Source organism: Equus caballus, chromosome 7, assembly GCF_041296265.1.
Source record: "Equus caballus isolate H_3958 breed thoroughbred chromosome 7, TB-T2T, whole genome shotgun sequence".
NCBI classification, from domain to species: Eukaryota; Metazoa; Chordata; class Mammalia; order Perissodactyla; family Equidae; genus Equus; species Equus caballus.
In genome coordinates this window covers 3513213-3538981 of record NC_091690.1, presented here as the reverse complement: position 1 = coordinate 3538981, position 25769 = coordinate 3513213, and the positions used below count along the sequence as shown (strand labels likewise).

Sequence of the window (25769 nt, the reverse complement as noted above, 5' to 3'; positions counted from 1 at the left end):
ACCCCCGGGGCCGAGCGTACCGGCCCCGGGTCACGGCTTGCACCCGGGCTCCGGGAACAGGGGTCGGCTCGGGGCCCGGGCAGGGAAGTCACAGACGCACCCGAGCATCTTGAGGGGGTGAGAGGACGTGGACGTGCAGGAAGGACAAGGAGCCAGCAGTGACTGGAGCAAGGACAACACGGGCGACATGGTAACAGCGACAGTCTCAGGCTGTAACCCCCGGGAGAAAACAAGCGCACGAGGTCTTCGCGGAGACGACGTTAAAGAGGGGACGTGACCGGGGGAGAACGGCTGTTCCCACGAGGCGTTCAGACACTAAGAAGCAGTGAGCAAATTCAAGGCCCCCAGAAGACAACACAGGAACGAGAGTTGTGGGAACGACCCACAGGCCACAGTCTGGGGACAAACGGGCCATCTGCACAGTGTCAACGTCCCAAAGGGAAACAGGTCCCTTCCAGGGGAGGCTCCCAGCAGGGCCCCCGTCACCAAGGGATTGAGGGGACACAGGCGATGAGACCCAGTGACACGCTGCCCGGGGAGGTCACAGCATCGCCTAGGGTGGCCACCCAGAGACACGGCCTCCGTCTCGTCTTGCCAGGACATTGGGCAAAGCCAAGCAGAGGGACTTTCTGCAAAACCCCCAACTGCTGCTCTCCGGAAGCGTCAAGGTCGTGACCCGCAAGGAAAGACCGAGAAACGGTCCCAGCCCGGAGGCGGCTGAGGAGCCAGGACGGCCGATCACCATGTGGGGTCCCTGGTGGGTCCTGGGGCAGAAGAGGGACGTGAGTGGGACATGAGTGGAATCCCAATAAAACCCGCAGTTTGGGAAATGTCACTCCTGCTGTCCCTGGCTCGCTGTGGGTCCCCCCTCTGCGGTTCTGTTCTGTGCTGGCACCAGAGGAAGGATGCTGGAAGGTACACGGGGACGCTCTGTGCCGTCTCTGCGACACTTCAATGAGTCTAAAATTATTTCAAAATAAAAAGTCAAAAAAAAAAAAAAAAGACGCATCCCCCACCGCCATCCTCCGGAGCTCAGCTCGCGGCTGCCGCCGGAAGAAGGCTCAGGCCGTGAGCAGAGCCAAACTGGGAGGGAAAGGAAAAGCGGGTTGACCCCACTCCACAGCCCGTTTCCGGATGGATTAAAGACCCAGCCGGGCGCAGGCGCGTTCCAGCCCTTTCTGTCGGAAAGCTTTCTCCCTGGACACCGCGTGGGGCCGCGGCAACGAGCACAGCCCCGGCTGTGGGACCGGGGGCACGTTCCCAACCTCTGGGCCTCAGTTTCCCCATCTGTAAAGTGGGGGTCATCACGTGAATGCCCTGCTTGTGAGGTCGGGGGGTAGATAAGGGGACAGACAGACAGCGCTTAAAGGAGACCCCCACACCGCACATGGTAAACCCGCAATCCAGGGCAGCCATCGCAGGCCGACCCTGGAGTGGCTCACGGGAGCAAAGAAGGCAGATGCGACAACACACCGGGTGGCAAGACGCCCTCGCCCATCCCGGCTCCCAGGGGCACGTGGACCTTGCTGAAGGGCCATCTGGCACCGTCTCTTTTTTAAAAAATACCCTCCCTACCTCCCCCGAAGCCGGCAACTCACAGGTGTGGATGCTCAGCCACTGACTCATCCTCGGGCCCCGGAGCCCCAAACGTGGCCAACGACCGGGCACCCGGCAGTGGGAGGTGGGCTGACAACCAGACTCCCGAGGGAGCACAGGGACCAGGAAGCTTCCAGCCGGATCTCGTGGACTGTGAGACCTGGGGGAGCGGCCTGCCAGGCTCTGAGGGCCACACGGCACCAATCGCCTCGCCGAGGACCAGGACACGGGCCCGTGTCTCTCTGAGGGTGACCTCTACTGGGGGCTGCAGGACCACAGGGCAGGGCAGAGGGGACCACGGGCATCGCGGTGCTTGGCCAACCAGGCAGCCATTCAAGAAAAGGTAAAGTCAGGTCCACACCCAAGGTGTTCGCAACAATGAACTCCACGCAGACAAGGGGTCCACACGTGAAGGATGGAGTCGTACGAGGACTAGAAAAAACACAGTGAATTCCTCTTCAAGCTCAGGGTAGGAAAAGCTTTCTAACTATGACCCAAGATCCAAAGGCAATGAAAGAAAAGAGTCAGAAATTTGAGGATATCGAATTTTTTTTTAAATACTTTCTACAGGGCAAGAAAACCAAAACTATAAAAAAGGCAAAATACAACTAGAAAACTGAGAGAAAATATCTGGAGTACATACCACAAAGGGTTCATCTCCCTAATGTATATTAAAATTTTAAAAGTTAAGGGAAGAGGGTCAAAAATCCAATTGAAAAATGAGTGAAAAGCATAAACAGATAATTCACAGAACATATATAAAAATGACCTTTAATCTACTATGGAAAGGAGAATAGGGTATCCTCAGAAAAGTAAGGATAGATCTACCATATGATCCAGCTATCCCACTGCTGGGTATTTATCCAAAGAACTTGAAAACACAAAGGCATAAAGATACGTGCACCCCTGTGTTCATCACAGCATTATTCACAATAGCCAAGACATGGAAGCAACCTAGGTGCCCATCAAGGGACGAATGGATAAAGAAGATGTGGTTATTTATACACCATGGAATACTACTCAGCCATAAAAAAGGATGAAATCTGGCCGTTTGTGACAACATGGATGGACCTTGAGGGTATTATGCTGAGTGAAATAGGCCAGAGGGAGAAAGTCGAATACTGTATGATTTCACTCATAAGTAGAAGATAAAAACTATGACAAACACACACATAGCAACAAAGATTGGATTGGTGGTTACCAGAGGGGAAGCGGGAAGGGGGGAGGGCAAAAGGGGTGATTAGACTCACATGCAAGTGGATGGACTATAATTAGTTTTTGGGTGGTGAATATGACGTAATCCACACAGAAATAGAAATGTATCACGATGTACATCCGAAAGTTATATAACGTTGTAAACCAATGTTACCGCGATAAAGAAAAAAGAAAAGACTTAAAATGGCCTTTAACCTACTAAACGGTGTTCAACCTCACTCATCATTTCGGAAATGCTAATGGCAGCCACACCGAGGTCCCATTTCTCACCTCTCAGAGTGGCAAACACGTTTACAACAGAACGGTGGGCCCTGCGTGAGGCCGTGGGGACCACGCTGCACGTGGGAGGGGACCCAGCCCACCCTCTGGAAGGGCGCTTGGCAGAGGCTAAGGAGACACACGTGCGCACCTCTCGACCCGGCCTCCCCTTCCAGAATCCACCCTGAGGACACCGCCAACACCACGAGCACATTTGCCACAGCACCATCCGCACCTGCAGACACGGCACACAAGCCGACGGCCTCACATGGGGGAGGCTCGATTAACGGGGCTGCGCCCCTGGAGCCGCCACCGGGGACCCCTCTGCACAGTCCTGCCCTGGGACCGGCTCACGTCCCACTTACTGAAGAAGGAACCAGCGAGCGAGTGAATGAATGAACGAATGAAATCAACCAGAGTCAGGGAAATCCTACTGCAACCTCCAAACAGAAACAAACAAGCGCGCGGTACTTCAGGTAAACAAACCACCACACCAGACGGGGAAAAGGAAGACCCGGCCCAGTCAATGTGAAACACGTTCCGGAACCGCGGCCTCGGAAACAAAGGTAAATGTGACTTCTGCTTCCTCTACCGTGGGGGACAGGCGGGTTCTCGCTGACCCAGAAGGGGCTACGAAAGAGGACGGGGAGCCTGCGGGCGGGGCTGGAGTGAGCGTCGGTGTGAACTCGCAGAAAGCTGGAAGCGGGAACGGACGCGGATGTCTGGGTGCACGTATGATACACGCACGCGCACACACACACTAACGTGTGCACGTGTGGATGTCTTCACACGTCTGTGTCCCAGCCCTGGCCTGGGGACAAAGACACCCCACCGCCATGAGCACATGGCCCCAGCCCCGGGTTTCTACGCGGCACCGTCCACAGGAAGCACCAGGCCCGTTGGCGCAGTGGTCACCCCAGAGCGGGGCAGGGAGAGGTCGCGACGGGAAGACCACACTGTGTCTGAAAGTCAGGAGGTGCCACAGCGGCAGGGACACACCAAGAGGACACGAGGAGCCTGACTGACTGATGGGCCTTCCCTCTGGATAAATTGGGGACCACGGGGAAACCGAAAGTCTGATGGTAGCAACGGATGACAACCTCCTGGTGGGGCAAGGACGCGGCGGCCACAGCGACAAAGGTAACAAACGGGGAAGGAGACAGCGGCTCCTCGCAGCAGGAGGCGAACAAACGAAAGCAGGACGACGGACTCAGACAATCGGCACGCCGCCGCTGGCACAAGGGGGACGGCCGGGGAGTGACGGGGTTCCCGGGCCGCAAGTCCCTCCCCATGAGAAACCCATAAACATGAGCGGTAAACTCGTGACTCTAAGGCAGGGAGACCTGGCGGATGCCGCCCAACCAAGGGGTGGAGGTCGGCATCACCAGAAACGGGACAAACGGGCCCATGGGCCTCCGGACACGAGGCACCGAGCAGGACACGAGATGGCTGCTGGGATGTTCCCACCGGCGGTGCACCCGGAGCCGGACAGCGAGGGACCACAGACGGAGCCACATGGGCGACAGCCGGGGGGAGGGCTGGCCACACGCTGCAAGATGTCAGTGCGAGCTGCAGAGACAGATGCAGACCGTCCGGAGTCGAAGAAACGAAAGCAACGTGACAACCGGGCGTGACTCGCGATCCGGGTTCTCTTCTGAGGGTTCGGAGAATTCACGCCCTGATTCCGCCAGCCAGGTGGGAGAGCGCCTTGTCTGGAAGAAGTGAACACGGAAAGACTCGGAGGTGAAGGGGCCTCCTGTCCGCAGCCCTCGAACAGCCCAGGAAGGAAGGCAGAGAGAGAGGAGGGGCAAAAGCCGATGAGGACGGGTCAGCATCCAGGGACCGGGCAGAGCGATCTAGGGATCCCTCGTGTTATTCTGGCAACTTCTCTGTAAATCTGAAGTCAGGTCTCCAAAAGCTTTTATTAAAAAAAAAATTAAAAGGAAGTACTTGGATTAGAAAAATAGAAACAAAAGGGCAGCGCCTGGGCGAGGGGCCAGGGGCCCGGGAAGGATGCAGGAGCGTCAGGGACGAGGAGAGCAGGGCCTGCCAGCCCCCCACATCCTCTCGGCTCTGCGGGGTCAGGGAAGCAGCAGGGGCGCAGGCCACCTGTCCCCCTGGCCCACAGCCCCGGGCAAGGGCCGGAGCCGCGTAGAGAGAGGGGCGGACGGCGGCAGCCTCGGGGCCCCCAAGCAAACGCCCACCCAGCCGTAAGGCCACCCGAGCAGACGCTCCCAACTCCAGTGCGTGCTTCATACCTACGCTCGGGCCTTAGATATTCCATAATTAACCATTTACAGGCACAGCCATTAACCAAAGCATCTTCCCATGTCTCTGCAAATGCGCCTTGTGGTTTTGCGCAGGCCCTGGGGGTGGGGCCGGAGCTGTGGGGGCGGATGACGTACCTGCACACACGTTCTGTGCCCGGACAGGACCCCCCTCCCCACTCACGGCCCAGGTGACCCTGGACAGGGCCACTGGCCTCCCTGTGCATCCTCCTCCCTCTAGACGATGCCCGGGGGCTGCCCTGGGGGCAGAGAGGACAGAAAGGACCGAAAACCCCACGACAGGAGCACAGTTCAGCCACATGCAGGCACGGCTCCAACTACACGCCGACACATCTGGTCAGCCCCCCAACCCAGGACGCTGGTGCTGTTGTCACAGCCCACTTCACAGATGAGGAAACTGAGGCACAGGGCAGTGAGGGGACATGCCCGAGGGCACACAGTTGGCAACAGGGGAGCCAAGCTCCTGACTCTGTCCTAACCACTAGGCTCACCAGCCCAGGCAGGCCGGCGGGCAGACGTGGGGGTGCGGACAGCTCTGTCCCTGCCTTGCGCTCTGGAGTGCAGGTCTCTAAAAAACCCACGGAAGCACGTGGAGAAAAGCGAGGGGCAAGGTTTTCACAGTCTCCGGGAGGGGAGACCCCTCTAAGGAGGTCACGAGCCCAGGAGCCATAAGGGAAAGACAAATTTGGTAATAAACTTTAAAATATGCTATGTAACAACACATCCAAAACAAAGCCGAAGATAAATGGGAAACTGAGAAAAAAAACTGCGTAACATGAAAGGGTGCTGATGGCGCTAATACAGGAAGGTTCTTACACAACACGGTTGTCAACCAGAGACGATGCTGACTGGCCCTGTCTGGGGACGTCTGTGGGTGTCACACTGGGGGGGCTCCTGGCATCGGGTGGGTGGGGCCAGGGACGCTACTTAGCGCCCCCCAACGCCCAGGACAGCCGCCCACAGCTGAGAATGATCCGGTCAAAGATACCAACAGTGCTGAGTGTGAGAAACCCTGTCACAAGTCAAGAAAAATAAATAAATAAACGCCCCAATTTAACAAGTGGGCGATGGCTCTGAACTGGCAATTCAAAAAAGCAGTGACCAGGAGGTGACAGATGAAAGGAGGGACAGAAACGGGGCCGTCACCAGTATGTCCACTGTCATGGGAGCATCAACCCAGACCACCTTTCTGGGGACAACTGAGTGACACGCTTTAAAATACAAAGCTGTCCGGGCTCCCAGCGACCACACTCACGGGAGGCCCCCTCGGGGAGACGGCAGAAGGATGCTCCCCACTGCGCTGTTTAGAGAGAGCAATACAACCAATCTGAGCCCCGGTTAACAAAGGATGGGTGAGAAGATGACACACACCCCCACACAGACGAAGGAGCAGGCGGGCTGTGACACAGAAAGACCTCGGCCTGACACCCAGCGATGGCGGGGAGAGGCTGCGTCAAGACGCCAAGAAGGGCTCTCTGTGGGTCGCAGGGTCTGGGGAGATCTGTGACTCGCATTGACCGACAATACGCACGTTATCACTTTTCTAACAAAAGAGCCTCGAAGGCTGTGTCTGGGACAAGAGGCCTTGTCCCCCATCGGGGTAGATGGGAGCGGATCTCAGGGGAAAGAGGTAACACAGCCCAGGATCAAACCATCACCACACGCTTATGGCACCCACTCCGCACCTCATCCAAATTCAAAACACTGAGCCAAACTGGAAGCCTCGTACGCGGCTGGCAGGAGGGTAAAATGGCGCAGCCACTGTGGACAACAATTTGGCAGTTTCTTAACGCGTTTGACACGGAGTTTCCATCTGACCCAGCAATGACACTCAGAGACGTCCACCCAAGGGAAATGAAAACATGTCCATACAAACACATGCACATGGGTGTTCATATTACGCCTTATAGGCATTATTCATAACAGCCAAAGAGGAGAAACAGCCCAAATGTCCATCAATGGATGAATAAACACAGCATGGTCCATCCACACCCTGGAATATTACGCAGCCATGAAAAGGAAGGAAATTCTGTCGCCGGCTCCAACGTGGAGGGACCTGGAGGACGTGATGCTCAGTGACATGAGCGAGATGGAAAAGGACAAACACTGTGTGACTGTACTTATATGAAATGTCCGGAACAGGCAAATTCACAGACAAAGCAGAGGAGTGGTTGTGAGGGGCTGGGGGAGTGGCTGTTTAACAGATATGAGGTTTCCTTCCGGGGTGACGAAAAAGTTCAGATCGTGATAATGGCTGCAGGACTCTGTAAATATACTGATAACCAATGAATTGTCCACTTTAAGAGGTGAATTGTACAGATGTGAATTATACTTAATAAATCTGCTCTTTTTTAAAAAAAGTACCAAGCCAGAGAATAACAGCACGAGAGCCCCCCAAAGTTTGATCAAGACTTCAATGCAGCTTTGAAGCTTCAACTACATGAGTCCAGAAGCCCGTGGCTGCCCACGTGGCTGGTGAGCTGGGGTGCCCGCTGTGTCTGCCCCGTGCCATCCTCGCTGCCACCCTCATGCTGCCCTCCCCGGCCCTCGTGGAAAGGGTCAGTGTCAACACCAGGTTCACAGCCCACCGCCCTGCCGGCCTCCCACACATCTCTCGAGGCGCGTCTGGGGCTTTCTGGTACCAAGGACGCCTTAAAGCGCAAAGCCCTGCCCCCAAGTGGGCGTGACACACTGACCCAGATTTGCAATCCTGTGGCAGGATCAGTCAGCTTAGATGGGGCAAAGGAGAGAAAAAGGGGCCAAAACCACAGAGAGGGGGTGACAGCACTGAGGGCCTTCCCCCGCCTGCGCCTGAGATGGGTGAGCCTCGCCAGCACTCCGGGTTGTCACAGGTCCCAGGAGGGGACAGGCTCACGTCACCAAAAGGGAGGTGGAACGGACAAACGAGGGGCACCGTTCCAGCAAACGCACACATCAGCACCCTTGAAAAACTCAAGCCATTTAATTGATCGGGTTTAATCCTGATTAAACAGGGTCAAACGGCACCAGCACAGATTTGCTTCAAATAACACAGGGAATTGAAAGTACACTCTGAGAAGTAAAGATGTCGTGAGGAGGCCCTAAAACAACAGGAAGAACATACTGCAAAAAATAGAGTGAAAAAGTCATTAAAACGCTGCACTAGAAAATATCCACTTAATGCAAAAGAAAGGAGGAAGAGAGGAACGAAAGAGACGAGACGGAAAACAAAAGGGAGGACGGCAGACGTAAATCCAACTGTGTCAATAACGACATTAAATGGGAAGGGGTTAAACCAGGCGATCGAAAGACAGACCGTCAGACTGCAGGACAGAAAGCGAGACCCAACCACACGCTGCCTACAGGAGACGCTCCCCAGATCCAAAGACATAAACAGGCTGAAAATAAAAGGATGGAGAAGGCGTAACATGCAAATAGCAGCTGTAAGAAAGCTGGAGCGATTACACTAACCTCACACGAAATAGACTTTAAAACAAAAACGCTGGTAGAGATAAAGAGGGACACTTTATAATGAGAAGTCCATCAGGAAGATATAACAATTGTAAACATATATGCATCTGACAACAGAGCCCAAAATACGTGAGCAAAAACTGACAGAAACGAAGAGAGAAAGAGACGGTTCAACAACAGTAGCTGGAGACAGTGACACCCCACTCCAATAACAGATAAAATAAGGCGGCAGATCGACAAAGAAATGAAGATTTGAACAACAAGGCAAACGAACAGACGTCTGTAGAAAACGCCACCCAACAGCAGCAAAACATCCTGCCCTCTTGGTCCACACAGAGCGTTCTCCAGGATTCAGCATACGGGAGACTATAACACAGGCCTCATTAAATCAACAGGGATTCAAGTCGCCCAAAGTAGGCTCTCTGACCACAAGGGAAATTAGAAATCAACAACAGAAAGAGACTTGGAGATTCACAAATATGTAGAAGTTAAAGAACACATTCCTAAATAACCAATGGGTCGAAGCTGGCCTGGTGGTGCAGAGGTTAAGTTTGTGTGCTCTGCTTTGGTGGCCCGGGGTTCACCAGTTCGGATCTCGGGTGTGGACATGGCACCACTCATCAAGCCATGCTGTGGCAGGCGTCCCACGTAGAAAATAGAGGAAGATGGACACAGATGTTAGCTCAGGGCCAGTCTTCCTCAGGAAAAAAAAAAAAAAAGGATTGGCAGTGGATGTTAGCTCAGAGCTAATCTTCCTCAAAAAAAAAAATAAATAACCAATGGGTCAAAGAAGAAATCACAAGAGAAATTAGAAAACACTTTGAGGTGAATGAAAATGAAGATACAACATACCAAAACTTATGGGATGCAGCTAAAGCAGTGCTCAGAGGGAAATTTATAGCTGCCTAGATTGAGAAAAGAAGAAAGATCTCAAATCAATAATCTAAGAAGAAAAGCAAACCGAATCTAAAGCAAGCAGAAAGAAGGAAATAATAAAGATAACAACAGAAATTAATGAAACAAATCAAAAATAGAGAAAACTAAACCAAAAGTTGGTTCTTTGAAAAGATCAGCAAAATCGACAAATCTTAAGGTAGGGTGACCAAGAAAATAAAAAGAGAAGACTCCGACTGCAGAAGGCAGGAAGGAAAGACGGAACATTCCTAGCCCTGCCCACCTCACAGGAACAGAAGGAGATTACAAATGCATCGGCGGGGAACAGCGCTGAGCAACGACAGGAACAGACCATCAATCGAGACACAACTCGGATGGCTCCTAAGTGGAAAAAGCCGGTCCCCAAAGGTCACGTGTGACGTATGGGTCCATAACGTCCCCAAACGACGAGGTTACAGAGATGGGGCACAGGTGGCGGCCGCGGGGCTGGGCCGGGCGTGGGGGTGACTTTGAAGGGGGCACATGAGGGGGTCGTCTGTACTGTTTTTGTAACTTCTTAGGAGTCTGCAATTCGTTAAAAATAAAAAGTTAAAAAATAATCATATAGGGACTATCTCCCCACGATGGGAGGGCGGGAGGGCAGACCGTCACGTGGGTTGCTGGTGTGGGGCTGGGTGAGCCAACGCCGTGACCGATGACAGCCTTCTCCGCCCGGGTCACAGACACCCTTCAGTGTCCCGGCATCACACCGCGGGCCCTCTCGTCTGACAGCCTCCCCGGAACCATGGCCAGGGAGCCACAGCGCCGCCCGGGCGTTTCCACAGCACAGATCCAAAGGGACACGGGACTGTCCATCCAGCAAGCTCCGCCCGGCGCGGGGTCCCACGGCCACCCGGCCCCCTACTCCTGCCTCAGGCCCAGGCAACACGGCCGCCAGGACGGACCCGCCCCAGGCCGCTGGTGGAGCTCGGAAACCTGAAGTGCTCCTAGTCCGGGCATTTTCACGGAGCCTCACCTGCCCTGGGTCCTGCACGAGGCGTTCCCCTTTCAGAGTCCCTGTCTCCAGGTGGGAACGGTCTGCCCTCACACCAAGGTCTCGATTCTTTCTAAAGGAAAAGATTGGAAAGGGAGGACGAGAGGACTGGACTGGTCGTGTAGTCGTTAAGTTTGGCACACTCCACTTTGGCGGCCCAGGTTCGTGGGTTCAGATCCCGTGCACAGACCTCTCATCAGCTGTGCTGTGGCAGCATCCCACGTATAAAGTAGAGGAAGATGGGCATGGATGTTAGCTCAGGGCCAGTCTTCCTCAGCAAAAAAAAAAAGAAAGAAAGAAAGAGAGGAGAGAACAAGAAAGGAAAGGAAGACTGCGTGACACAACCAACAGGCTGAGCTGATAGGGTCCACCCTTCCCTGGCCATCCTGGGAGAAGCAAGAACCAGTGCTCTCCTGGTACCTTCTATACTGGGCCAGGCGTCTGAATTCAACGTGACCGACCACTCACCGAGAACTGTGCCAATCACTCCACACGTACTCATTCGCTTCCACTCAGCAATCCTCCCAGGTAGTCATTCTCTGTCACCTACCACAGACAAGATGAGGCCCAGAGAGGTTAAGTGACCTGCCCCAGGTCACACAGCTGGGGAGGTGGTGGTGGAGCTGGGGCTTGAAACCAACTGTTCCAGCCTGGGAGTCAGCACCGATTCCGCTTTCCCTCACAGCCAAGCCACTAGTGAGGCCACGCAAGTCTGCGGCCGCCACAACCCACCCAAGTCCAGTCCCCTGCGCCCAGGCCCCAACCACCTTCTCCAAACTACTGTCAGCGCTCGCCTGGGGGATGGCTGGAGCACCCTTCCTGCTCTCACTCCTGCCAGCCACCAGAAATCTCCGAGGTCATCGCCACCTCCCAAGGCTTCTCCTGCCTTTAACGGGGTCCAGCGTCTCCCCACAGCCTAAGTGGCAGGGTCCACCCAGTCTGGCCTCTGCGAATCTCAGGGCCCCACTGCTCTCCCACTAGCCCACACCCTCCAGCCACCCTGGCCACCTTCTGATCCTCAAACACACCAAGCTCATTTCCACCTCAGGGCCTTTGCACACACTGTTTGTGCTTCACTAGGAGCTTCTCATCCCAATCTTCTCAGGGTTAGCAGCTTCGAGGCATTCAGGCCTCTGCCCAAACGTCACCTGGGAGAGGCCTTCCCTGTCCACCCGGGAAAGAAGCTCGCCCCTCCAGCTGTGCAATGAAATCGCTCTCGTCTTCATCACCCCGGGCCACGTCTTCCTCTCTGGCTATCTGGCGCCTAGCCTGGCACGATAAACATGGGGTGTCTAACCCCCAGGCCGTCGGGGGTGTGGGGGGCCTGGTTTCCTCCTGTGGAGTCGGGGCTGGTGGGGTCAGCTGGCTGTGAGGCCACCACTGAGGTTGCAGCGGCAGCCGGGGGCGAGACCCGAGTGCTCACTAACAGCCATTGCCCTGTGCCCCGCTCGCCATCATCTGGCACGGAAAGCACGTGAGGAGCAAGGCCCGAGGAGCGAGGCCCAAGGGGCTGCGGCGTTAGTCTCCAGCCAGGGGCAGCGACAGGGCCCACTCTGAGCTCAGGCCCCAGACCCCACCCACGTGCTGCTCGGGACGCGTCACAGGAGGCCCCTGGAGGCCACGGGGATGCTGGTCCCCCAAAGCCCAAGTCTTCCTGAGCGCCTGGACCATGGGGGTTCCCGCACACGGGCGCAGGAGGACCCCAGCACAGCCCCTACTCAGGGCAGGCTTAGTGCCTCAGCCGTCTCTGCCCCCGGGAGCCGGCAGGGGACGCACACATGGGGTGTGGGGTTGGCAGCCTGGGATCAGCCAGCGCTGGGTGCCTCTGCCCATCCCAGTCAAGCTACCGTGGGGCTGTCCCTCACCCAGGGCAGGAATCTCAAACGCAGACCCTGGGTGGCAGAGAGGCGAGGGCACTGGCAGGTCCCCGAGACCCCCGCCCTTGCAGGCCCCCTTCCATGGCCCCATCGGGGTCACGGGCTGCGCCCACCGGCCTGGGCACCAACATCCTCGGTGACGCCCGCTCACTCGCCCTTGATGATCCTGATGACACTGAGGGCCCAGCCCTCCCGGGTGCCCAGGCTGCTGTGACAGGACCCCCACCTGGCGGTCACAGGGCCACATCGCTGGTCGCCACCAGGGTCCCTGCCTCCCCAACCAGCACATCAGCCTCTCGGGGCAAGGAGAACGCCCTGTCACCCCCAAACGGACCCCTGGAGCCCAGAAGCACGGAGCGACCCTCAGAAACTCCACAGCGACGGACCACGTGCGTCCAAGGCTCAGCAGGTACCACAGGGGCCCTGGCCGTTTGGGGCTGCCACCACCGACCTCTACATCGTGAAGACAAGTCATCTCTATAACGAACATCCCGCCAGGAGACCGAGCTCTGAGATCCCAGGCCGTCGTTAGGCTACAGGCCGGGTCGATGAACCCAGGGAGACCCGGGGCCTCGGGGAGCGGGCGCTGGGAGCCCGAGGCGGCAGCTCCCGGCACCCCGTGTCACAGTGGCCGCCCCAAGGGCACCTGTGCCTGAGCGGGCACCGCCGAGGGCACGAAATCCAGCCAAATGCTTTCTACCACCAGGAGCCGGTCTGCAAACGGCACAGGCCTGCCCTGAGCCCTCTGTGCCGTAGGCCTCTGGGCCAGTGGTGCCACACAAAACCCCAGGTTCGCTGGAGGAGGACAGCGGCGAGGCGAGCAAAGCAGGCCATGGGACTGCACGTTCCAGCTGGGCCACCTCCGGTCCCGCCCGCCCCAGGAACACGGGCCTGCTTGCCAGTCCATTGAGCCCGGCAAACTCCACCCCCAGCACAACTCTCACAAAAAAGCTCCAGGAGAAAAAGAAACAAGCCTACTTCCAAGGCACCTTCTCACAGCCTCGACTGTCCTGAACGTCCTTCTCAGCGCAAACACGGAACAGCAGCGGGAAAACCACGGGCTGTGCTTGGGCCGGCCCCCGTGGCTGAGTGGGTAAGTTGGGCGCACTCCATTTTGGTGGCCTGAGTTTGGTTCCCGGGTGTGGACCTACACCACTAGTCTCAGTGGTCACTCTGTGGCGGTGGCGCACATAGAAAAACAGGAAGATGGGCAACAGATGTTAGCTCAGGGCCAATCTTCCTCAGCAAAAAAAAAAGGGGGGGGCTATTCTGGAATGGAAAATAGTTTCAGAAACTTCTGGCAACACCACCTAGATTCACGTCAAGGAAAGACAGAAGCCCAGAGAAAAGTCGTTACTGTAATAGACTGAAGGGCACCCTAGGCCAGGCCTGCTGGAAATCAGGACATTTTGGGCCAGGTCACTCTCTGTGGGGCGTCCTGGGCGCTGTGGGGGCCGTTGAGCAGCATCCCTGGCCCCACCCACTCCAGCCAGGAGCTCCCCCTGTGTGACAACCACAGACGTCCCCAGACGTGGCCCAGTGTCCCCTGGAGTGGGAACTACTTCACTGAAGGATTTTCGGGTATGAAGCAGCAGGGCCCCCCATCACCCCACGTTGGAGACCAGGACAAAGACCCGGCCGAGGTGGGATCTGAACCCGGGCAGGCAGGGTGTGCAGGTACCAGCCTCTAGCTGCCGAGGCCGCTCAGTCAGGCCTTGAGCCAAGGCCACCAGGCCGTCCATGATTGCGGGGTGCTGCTTCCAGCTCTGCTCGCACGAGCCCCTCTCCCGGGCCGTCCCGTGGCCACGCAGCACCCCAGCTCCCGCGGCTGCTTCCCGGGGACATCTCGGGCCCCAGGACTGGGGCCCCACAGCGCGGCCAGCGTCCCTGCCCCAAGGCCCTGCCCGGGCTCGGCCCAGGACCCAGCAGCCTCGCGGCCGGCGTGAGGTTCCTGCCCCTGTCCAAGTCGAGAGGCGGAGGCGAGGGCCGCGGGCAGGACGGGGGCCACGGCCACCGGGGCGGACCGCCGAGCCCGGCATCCCAGAGGCAAAGGCAGCACGGAAGCTGGGGGACCGGCTGCGGTGTCTCAAGAGCAGATGTCGGCTTTTGCTGATTCCCCGCGGCACCCCAGACAGAGGGCCCTGCGGGGTCAGCCCCTGCACCCCCCGAGGTGGGCCGCGCTGGCCTCCGGGCCGCCCGCAGCCTCCGCCTCCCCCTCCAAGCACCAGCGCATCCCCTCCCGCTCCAGCGCCTCCTCCGGCCCCAAAGCGCTCTCCCCCCACTGCGCCCCCCGTGGCAGGTCTCCCCAGCAAGAGGCGACGGACCAGAGACGCGGACGGGCTGGGAAGGCGGGCAAGGACGGGAGGGCGTGAGGGGCCAGCCCCCGCCAGGCGCCCCGTTCACAGCATCCCCAGCCCAGCACAGCGGTCAGTCACCCAGGGACGGCGGGGCCCAAAGGACCGGCCTGGGGACGGCCAGCGCCACGTGTGAAACACACAGAGGACGTCCAAGACTCACACCAAAAAGGAGCGTTAGAATCTCGGGAACAATTTCTACAGTGATGATGTTGGAACGATAACATTTTGGGGATATCGGTTTCAATAAAACGCATTATTTGAATTCACTTCATCCGTTTCTGTTCACCTCCTAACGAGGTTGTTAGAAAACTCCAGACGACACGCGGGGCTTCTCCGAGGCTCTGCTGGACGGTGCTGCCTCAGACACGACCCCGTCCACACCCGCGGCCAGTCCCCTTCAGCGGGTCAGCCATTTCCGCTCTGACACCGGGGTTGGCCACCCCTCTCAGTCTGCACACGGCGTGAGGTAGGGCCCAACTCTGTCCCTGGACATTCGGTCCGTGTCCACGCGTGTGCCTCTGTCAGGGACAGCCAGTCACCCCCCCCCCGCCCCGTGTCACCGTCCCCACAGGGCAGACTCCACCAGAGCCATGGGAGCAGGCGGGGCAGCAAGGAGACCACACCCCCAGCCCCCCGCCCTCCCCCGAGGGCCCACGAGGTGACCGCACCACCCCTGGGGGTCATGGGGGCGTCTGGGGGCAGGGATCCCAGGCAGCCTCAGCTCAGTGGCTGGAAAGCTTCATGGGGGCTCCGTGGGGGCCACAGGGATGCTGAGACCCAGTCACGGCCTTCAAAGAGACAACGCGCAGACCATCAGGGCCGGGCCAGGTGCAGCCGCCCCGTGGGGACCCCACCCAGCCCGGGCTGCAGGAAGAGGAGAGCGGAGAGTGGGTGCAAGGGCAGCTGCAGCACCTCCTGCAGGGGAGCTGGGGCATCGTGCCTGACTCGCCAGACCTCCCGGCCTCAAAGCCCAACCCCAAACCCACGGGCCAGGCCTCCCTCTGCTGATCCCTCTCAACGCCGCACTCAGGACGTAGCCCCACAAGGGTTTCCGTGCTGTGTCTGCCCAGGGGGCCGGCCAGGTGAGCGGTCTGCACACTGCAGCCCCGGGATTCTGGAACTCTGACATGGTGTGGGGAAAGGAAGGCACAGGAAAAGGGAGAAACTCCCCAAATATCCACCAACGGATAGCGGACGATAACACAATGTGTCCATCCACACAGTGGAATATTACGCAGCTGTGAAGAGGAGCAAGGCCCTGACACAGCAGCACGTGGACGGACCTGCACACGTGACACTCAGGGAGAGAAGCAGACACAGAAGGACACACGGCGTGTCACCCCATTGACGGGAAACGTCCAGAACCGGCCAATCCACAGACAGAGAGCAGGCTCGTGGGGGCCAGGGGCGGGGGAGGGGGTGGGGTGACTGTTTAACACACACGGGGTTTCCTTTTGGGGTGACAAAAATGTTCTGGAATTTGTTAGTGGTGATGGTTGCACAATCGTGTAAATGTTCTAAAAACCCCTGAATTGTCCACTTTAAAAGGGTGAATTTTATGCATTGTGAATATTTCAATAAAAAATATATTTTAAAACAAAACAGGACAAGAGCGTCTTAAGGGCGTCCTAGAACACCAGGGTCTGGGCAGCATACCGGAGCCCGCCGTCGGGCAGCTGTGAGTGGCTCTCCCCGGGGACGGGAACGACTCTGGCCCTGCGCCCACCCTCTGTCCCTGGGAGCCTGGCACAGGGGGGCCCGGAGACACTCAAGAGACGGGGGGCTGCCCCACCCCCTGCGTGTCCTCCTCCACGTGGCCTCTCAGGACACAGCCCCCAATGTCCCCTCCACGTCCCCCTGTTCCTCTGCCCCCAGCTCCCCGTCACCGTGACGACCAGGCTTGGCTCAGAGGGTGACTCTCCTGTCGCCTCCTTGACCCCCACCCAAGCCGGCCGGGGCCACCCTGCCCTGCGCCTCCACAGGCCTGGGGTCCACCCACCCTGACCACTCTGCTCCCCGGGCCCCGCCGGCCCTCTGCTCGTGGGACCCTGTTCCACGCCTTCCACCATGGGCCACGACCCCGTGGGCGGGAGACGCTGTTCATCGGCCACCATGAGCGCCTGGCCACGCTCACACACTGACCACAACATCATCCTCCACCAGTTAGGAGCAGACGCCTTGGACGGATGGACCTGGGGCTCCAGCACACGTCCGGATGGCTCGTGTCCACCGTGAAGCCACAGCCCGGCCGGATCACGAGGACAGGCCGGATGACAAGACCCGGAGCCCGTGGGACAGCGCCTTCCACTCAATGCAGCTCCGCCCCGGGGCTGGCGGATGACACGCGGGGCGCCTGCAGGGGCCGTGTGAGGCGTCCTGAGGCCACCATGCCCCGGCTGCCCGCGACGGCCGCCTGAGCCAGACCGCGCCCACCCGCCGCAGCCCCGGCAGCGGCTGTCAGCTCTGTCCGTCCGTCCATCTGCCCAGCCATCCCTCCTGTGGGGCCTGGGTGTGCAGAGCAGCCGGTGTCGCGATGGGCGAGGGCACCGTCCTCTCCAGGGCTGCCTGGGGCCCGGCTCCCCCGACTCCCCTCTCCTCCTCGGGCGGAAGGAGCTGCACGACAGCAGGGACCCCAGAGCGAAATTCCAGGAGCTTCCCTCACAAGGGCACCCCCTCTCCCGACTCGTGACTACAGTGACCAGAGCCTGCAGCACAGGCCGCCCCTCGCCAGTGCACGGGACTCTCCAGGAGAGCACGCGACAGCAGTAGCCAGCGGCAAGTGACGGCCCCTCCCAGTGCAGACACCCGGCCGTCCCCATCACTCACTCGGGGCGCCCGGCTAGAAGGTCAAGGGTGGTCTGCGCCGGGACCCCAGCACCAGCTCCCGGGCTGTGGCCTTCCCAAACGGGCTGCCCCCCAGGCAGGGTCCACAGCTCTGCCGGGCACGCAGATCCCTTCCACCCCACTTGTGCTCGGGGGTCCCCTGCACGCCCCTGTCACTGGGCCGCCCCTGTGCCTGCTGGTGGCGGTTCTGGATCCACCGCCAGCTCCTCGGACACGACGCATTTCTCTGCATCATGAAAGGGCGCCCACCCCCGCCCCGCGCTGCCCACTACGTGCCATCGTTTGGGTCCAACTGCAAACCCAGACGGGAAGTGGGTGCTGGGGGCACAGGCTGACAGCCGCCTACAGATGGCCTCTGCCAGGTCGCCATACGGGCTCATCTGAGAACCAGGATGCGATGACCAGCACCAGTAAACGGGGTCACATCCTGCATGGTTTGCCCTGAACCCGGGGACCCACCTGGGGCCCGGCAGCCCTCAGCGGCTTGACTCCTGATTCCTTATGCACGAAACCAACACACGAGGCCTCCATCCCAGAGCGTCACAGCCAGGGGCACAGCCCGCCCACGGGGCACAGGCGGCTTAATGCCAACTTGTCGCCAAGCCCCTCACGTCCCCCAGACCCTCGGAGGTGGGCCGAGAAGAGAGAAGAGAGAAGGAAGGAAGGAGCGATGGAGAGGCAGAGATAGGCAAAAAAAAAAAAACAGGCCACTGTGGGAGCCAAGAAGCTCCGAGGAACCCTCTCCAGACGGCTGGCTTCAATCATCCAGAGGAGGCAGGACCGTGCGCGAACGGGACGCGTCCCCAGCGAGTCACAGCACTCCCGGCACAGGACCAGATCTATGACACAGCACCTGCCCAGCTCAGAAACCGCCCGCCAGCCCGTGCACGCTCCCTGAAGCCGGGGTGCAGGAGCGACGCCAAGGACACCTCACTGTCCACCGCCCCACAGAGCTCAACGGTCACACCCACAAAAGCCACCTCTTCCAGAGCGTTCCGAGGACTGCAGAAGCCCCTCCCAGGCCGGCAGCGCTGCGCTTGGTCAAGAGGATGGGCCGGAGGCTTACGAAACAAGATGGTTGGCAAACGGCATCTTCCTCTGAAGCCCTCAGCTTCCGCCAGGTCCACACAAACTCCTGAGGCCGCTCGGGCTCCTGAGCAACCTTGTGATGCCAGCGGCGGGTGACACACAGGGGCGAAGCATCTGCCTGGGTCACGTCCCCTCTCTGTCCTCCTTTATTAGGGAGCTGTTCTCCTGGACGGGCTCATAATTTTCTGACATTCCCTGCAGTTTTAATTTCCCTCAAAACAACACACAACCCATTTTTTTTAAATATAAAGAATGACTCTAAATGCACTGATGTAGAAAAGAGGGACAGTCGTTCATTCATTCAACAAACGAATGTTTCCCGAACACCCACTCTGTGCCCGGAACTGTCCTAGGCACCAGGGAGACACACCACCACCAAGACAGACGTCATTCCTCGGGCACAGGCCTCGCTCCCCAGGGTGGGGTCTGCAAACTCTGACCACGGGGCGATTCCAGCCGCCGCCCGCTTCTGTGCAACCCGCAAGCTAAGAGCAGTTTTGGTGTTTTTTAATAGTTGGGTGGGGAAAAAAAATCAAAAGAAGAACACAAACAGCTCATGGCACGTGAAAAGAGTCCAGAAGTCTCATTTCGGTGTCCATCAATAAAGTTTCATTGGGACATAGGCACCCTCGTTCACTTCCATACGTTTGGGCCGCAAGGGCAGAGCGGAGCGGCCGGGACGGAGACCGTCCAGCCTGCAAAGCCGAAAATAGTTACTCTCTGACCCTTTACAGAAAAAGCTTCCGCCCTAGTGGACGAGAGAGACAATAAATACGAAAACGGATGAATACGCGTTTCTGATAGTGTCGAGTGCAAAGGAGAAGGGCAGGACGGAAGAGAGAGTGGCTGGGAGAGTGAGTTCAGGCAGCGTGGTCAGTGATGGCCAAGCTGAGCCGAGACATGAATGACAAGGAGCCAGCTGGGTCCAGGCGTGAGGGAACAGCATTCTGGCAGAGGGAACAGCAAGTGCAAAGGCCCTGGGGCAGGGAAGAGCAGGCAGGTAAAGCGTTCAGACTGAGGGGAGCGGGGAAGAGTGTTGGGGCAGGCAGAGAGGAGGGAAGCACAGACGACAGAGCAGAGGCCACAGGAAGGGGCCTGGCCTCTTTTCCAAGGACAACACGAAGCCACTGGAGGGTTTGGAGGAGAGGAAGGCCGTTTCTAAAGTTTTTAAAAGCTTCTCGAGGGAGCAGGAGGGAAAACCAGCAGACTAGCTGGGGACACGTGCTCTAACCAACCAGACGCTCCTCAACAGGCCTACTCAAAGCAGCGAGGAAATTCAAAGCCAATTATTCACCAGTAAGAACGGCCACAAAACCAGTTCAAGGATCCTCTCAGCCTTAGGACTCAGGTGACACAAGTTTCTTCTCCAATACTGTGGTTAAACTCACTTCATCGCACTCAAGGGTGTGTGACCAGCACCTTAACGGTCCCGCAACTGCGAGGACATTATTGCTCAGGAAGAGGCGAAGATGAGAGAAAAGAAGTGTGTCACCTTAAACCCAACTTAAAGGAGGCTGTGACACGACCTGGCGGGAAGGGGTATGGTGCCCACGTGGTATGGACGCCTGGGCAGGGCACCTGCCGGCTCGGAGGCCGAGGACGGCCCTGTAAGGCTCCCGCAGCACGCCTGGCGGCCCCTTAGCAGGCCAGCAACGGTGGCACGGGCATGTCTGCCGGGCAGGAAAGGCAGAGGGACACCCAGGCCGAGGAGGGTCAGCCGGACACAGTTTGCAAATGGGAGCCCCTCCCTATTAAAGGAGGGGAGAAGGGAACCAGAATTCGAGGCAGATATGGGAGGGTCACGGACAAATATGGGGTTAAAAGTTAAGTGAGAGGGTCTCACGGGGAGAACCGTGACCCCTAGAGGACACTGTGGTTGTCACACCTGGGGGAGGTGCTGCTGACATCGAGTGGGCGGGGGCCAGGGGTGCTGCTCAACCCCCCCAGCGCCCAGAATGACCCCCACGGAAGGCGCCGGCCCGACGTGGACCGGGCACGGGGGACAGCCCGACAGAGGCCAACAGCAGCAGTGACAAGTCAGCTCCGGGCTCGAGCCACGCCCTCCGTCCCCTCTGATCGCCACCATGACTGAGGATGGGAGCTCACTGAACCCATCTGACAGATGAGGAAAGCGAGGCCCAGGGGCGTGCGGTGACCTGCGGCCTGTGTGGCGGATGGAGAGGAGGGCAGGGACCCAGGGACACGGCCAAGAACACCAGGACACAAGGGAGGCCAGGGTCAGCCTCTGCTCTGCTGTCGGGCGTCCCCAGCCAGAAGGAGGCACCCAGGGGCGCTGCAGGTGCGAGCCGTGGCTGGAGGCCCCACGGGCAGGTCTCTGGAGCAAAGCCAGGGCTCGCGGTGGCAGAGGCTGGCGGGGAGGCCCGGTGGCGCCCAGCACAGGGTGCAGAGCCCTCGGGGTCAGGCATCTGTCCCCACTCCACACGCTCTCCACCCCTCTTCCTGGCCAGGTAGTTCTTGAGCAAGTGACTGGCCCAAGGTCACACAGCTCTGACCCCTGCGCCACGTTTCCAGAGCCCGGGAAGGAAGCCAACCGGAAACGCTCCTTTGCCCACACCTTGGTCCGTCGCCACCCACCCCCTGGTGCTGCCTGCTCCCTGAGCCGGGGAGCAGCTCCACCCCGCCGTCACCGCTGGGGCCGCACGTGGGGCACCCAGATCTCCCTTTCCCCAACACACCAGGAAGCCCCTTGAAGTCAGGGACCCCCATGACCTGCCCCGGCACGCCAGGAAACAGATGGGGTCCCCAGGGCTGAGGAAAGGGGCCGGCACAGGACAGCAGGGGCAAGACACCAGCAGAGGAGGCAGAGAAATGCCGGCTCAAGACGAGGCGGAGCGGCCAGGGAGGGAGAGCGGGGTGGGAGGGCCCCCCACCGCCCCAGAGGGACTGGGGCAGGGTCTCTCCCAGGAGACAGAGGGACACAAAGGCCGGGCGGGGTCCTGATGACCCACCAGCGCTACTTTGAAGCTCCAGCATTTAACATCTCCTGAGCAGCCCGCTCCCCGAACGCGAGGATTAGGAAACAGGAGAACATCCAGGGTGGTCAAGACCTGTGTACATTTCAAGTCTCAATGACATGCTCCTGCGCGGCACCTGACACAGGAGCCACCTGTACACGGCGCGACGCCCGGCAGCATTTGTGCAACCCCACCTCCGTTCCCCACCCCCCTCCCTGGGCTCCCCGAGGTGGCCGCCACCAGGGCAGGGAGGTCTGGCCGGCTCGGGGTCCCCACACAGACAGACGGAGCATCGAGACGTGCCAGGCGGCCAATGAGAAGCACGGAGAGCGGCCGGCGAGTTTCAGGAAGCTCGCCTCCAAGAACCACTCTAGGACTTTCACACTCTGTCCTTCAGGGACCCGAACGTGGACGGCCGAGACGGGAGGGGCTGCCCGCAGCTCTGGCAGAGGGGGCGAGAAGAGGTGGCCGGGGGAGTCGACAAACTCCCCCGATGCCTCCGAAGGAAGCTATAATTTGAGAATGAGGGGTCATCCGCTCCTGCATGGCGGCAATCAAAGCTCAGAGGAGTCAGCGAAGGAGCCCGTGTGGGGGGCTTCCTCCAGCCTGGGGCCAGTCGGGGACCCTGCTGTCACGACAGAGGGGTGGGGCAGGCATCCTCAGACCCTAAGACAGTACTGGCCCCCAGAGGAGGTCGTCAATCAAGGCCATGGACAGAAACAGACAGAAACACACGGGAAAGGACACAGTGTCTACACATTACAGGATCCTGGGGCGCCACCGACCAGAACTACCTTTCACTAGTTTCATAACTCGCGAAACAGTTGCACCCAGAGGCACCTAAATTATTACAATAAATGCATCTTCTCTCCCACCAAACAGATGGGGGACACCCAGCACCGTCCACACCTCCCCGGCCCCCAGGAAAAAACAAAACAAAACCCAAACCCCCTATAAAACCTTCTGCATGCCCAGGTGGCCGGGTGCCCCATTCCCCCTGGTGTCATCACGCCCCCTGGGTGCAGACCCAGGCCTTGTGGATCCGGGGGGCAGGGCCTTTCCAGAAGGAATCAGGGGAGGAGTAAGGGGGTGGCTGGGACAGCCCGAGGGGGTCCCCGCGGGAGCGACCCCACGGCTTCTCCGAGATGGAGAGCCGGCTGAGCGGGGGAGGGACGGGGGCGACGCGCCTGGAAGCTGCGGTGTGCATGGCAAGTGGGTACATTTTTATTCTTTCAAAAAGCCAGATTGCATGCTCCTCGGAGTGGGGTGCGGGGAGCCGGGGTGCAAGTTTGCAAGCCTCGGTGGCACGGCGGGGGGGACCCGGGGAGAGGGGTGGGGATGCAATGATGGACATCCCGGGGTGGGGGGGGCGCCCCTGGGAACCCCGAAGGGCCGGAGACGCAGGCGGGGTTGGCCCGGGCCTGGGCGCTCGCTCTCTCTTTATGATGATTCTCTCTCTTTTTTTCCGTTCGCAGGATTGCGGCGGATCCTGGGAGCCCGGGGCCGGGCCACCCACGCTGTCATCTTTTGTGCGGGGCCGGCCCCGCGCGCCCCCGGCCGGCCCGGGGCGCCCCCGCCTCCCGCCCCGGCCCCGCCATTGTCCGGCCGCGCCGTCCCCGCCCGCCGCCCCCCGAGGGCGCCCCGGGCCGGCCGGTGAACGCCCCCAACCGTCCCGCGGGCCGGGACAAAGCGCGGGGCCGCGGCCCGAGCAGGCCGCGCCCGAGGCCTGGGCCTCGCGTCCCGGCGCCCGCCCGGCCGCACGCGCGCAGCCCCGGGCGCGGCGCGGGGGCGACGGCGGCGGCGGCGGCGGGGCCCGCGCTCGGCCGCCTCCCCGCGGGCTCACCTGCGGCGGCGCGCGCGGCCCGGTCCGGAGCAGCGGCGCGCGCTCCCCCGCCCTCGGCGTCGCACCCCCGGGCCCCTCTCGGGCCGGGCCCCGCTCGGTCGCTGGCGGCCGAGCCCTCCGCGAGCGCCCCGGGCGGGGCTTATAAGGCCGCGCGCCAGCTCCGCCCCGGCTGCCATTGGTTGCCGAGCCCACGCCCGCGCGCCCATTGGCTGCGGCTGACAGCTCCGCCCCTCCCCTCCGCCGGGCCCATCAACACCGCACGGCCCGCCCTCCGCGCGCCTCGATTGGGCGGGCGCAGGCGCCGGCCTCGCCTCGCCATTGGCCCGCCGGCCGGGACACGCCGGCGCCCACCCACGTGCCCGCTGACCGGCTCCGTTCTCATTGGAGACGGCGCACGCCAGCCAAGGAGGCCGCGACCAATCCGACGGCGGTTGGGCCTCGGATTGACAAGGGAGCCTCGGGGACCTCCCAGCGTCCGCACGGGGGCAAGCGAGTATTGGCTTGCGGAGTGAGCCCGAGGCGCCGAATGGCTGAGGCGCGTGCCAATCACGCTGCGGGCCCCGCCCCGGTTATCAGGCGGCTGCTGAGTACGTGAGGCCCCGCACAACATCAGCACCCGGCCGCGGAGGCGCGGGGATGGGGTTCGAGACCCGTAGCCGGAACTTGGGTGCAGAGTTCCCCAATTCACCGAGTCCGGCGTTGGGAAACATTGCTCCAATGCAACCAATTTTGCAAAAGGAGAACTGAGAAACTAGAGAAATAAAAGTCAAGCAGCAAGCGCCCCTCCCCTCCCCCACAAAAAACCAAGTTCATTTCCATCACAATCAACAAAACTTTGCAAAGGGGCGAGGCCTTCGGAATGAAGATAGATGCTCTCCCTTGAGTTCTCTAAAACGTAAAGGAGGGGAGGAGTTTGTGCTCTCTGACCTAGGTTCAAAGCTCACTATGAATGGCCTGCAGCAAAGGGAACTCACTGGGCCTCAGTTTACCCTGTGAAATGGACATGATGGTAGGACCCCCATACACACACCCCTCTCCCGGGAATGTTAATGTGTAAGGGTTGACCATGTGGCTTCACATACTGAGCATTTAATTGAGGATTCCATTATTATCATCATCATACTATTAATTGCAAACCAGGGAGGGGGGTGGGCACGCCTTCATTTCTCCGGCAAGAGTGTAAATCGGGCGATTGGACGTTTTCTAATACCTTTTTAAGTGCGTCTACACTCTATTCCAGGAGGTTGTGTACCCTGAGACGCACTCTGGAGCTTGCACGGTTCAAGGATGCTTGTGGCAGAGCTGAAAGCAACTGTTTCCATCTGGTGGGCCCTTAGATAAGCAACTTGTAGCACAGGGTACTCCGAAATACTTAACTATGTAGCAATTAAAAAGGCGATAATCTACCTGTTCTGTCATGGACCCCTCCCCTGAGGATGCTGTTGGGGAGCAGCAAAAGGATCCGGGATTCTGCATCCAAGAAGACGTGGCGTGGAAACACACGCAGACACCAATGTCGTGTGGTTTCTAAGAGCACATAGCTGTGTCACTGCGCGGAAAAAGGCCACCCCCGAACTGAGAAAACTAACAGTCTTTGGGGAGAGAAGGAGGGACCCATGTTGGTTACAAGGGTAGTCTGTGGGGACTTGAATCCGTTCTGGGGTGTGTAAAATCCTCATGGGACCCTATTCATATATTCCTGATGTAGTTAACATTTAATTGTATAAATAGGAAATGGTAACTGCCTTTCAGGAACTGCCTAACTGGTGGGAAAGACGGAAATGAATTTGATGATGGTAATACAGCATCAAAGGGGCAATAACAGGGGGCTGGCCTAGTGGTTAAGTTCGTGGAGTCTGCTTAGGCTGCCAGGGATCCGCAAGTTGGGGTCCCAGGCAGGAACCTACTCATCAAGCCATGTTGTGGTGGCGTCCCACACATAAACGAGAGGAAATCCACACAGGTGTTAGCTCAGGGCTAATCTTCCTCAAGCAAAAAGAGGAAGATTGGCAACAGATGTTTGCTCAGGGCCAATCTTCCTCAGCAAAAA

At 59.2% G+C, this 25769-nt stretch overlaps 1 protein-coding gene across 9 annotated transcripts in view; it reads right to left on the bottom strand.

Annotated features, from left to right (window-relative positions):
• Nucleotides 1-23849, bottom strand: part of KDM4B (lysine demethylase 4B) — a 117362-nt gene extending 93513 nt beyond the window's left edge. For all 9 annotated transcript variants that reach the window (XR_011440383.1, XR_002808997.2, XR_002808996.2 and 6 more), the window contains exon 1: nt 23720-23849. The gene's annotated coding sequence lies outside the window, so the exon portion shown is untranslated. The remainder of the gene's footprint in view (nt 1-23719) is intronic.
• Between the last annotated feature and the right edge of the window lie 1920 nt (nt 23850-25769).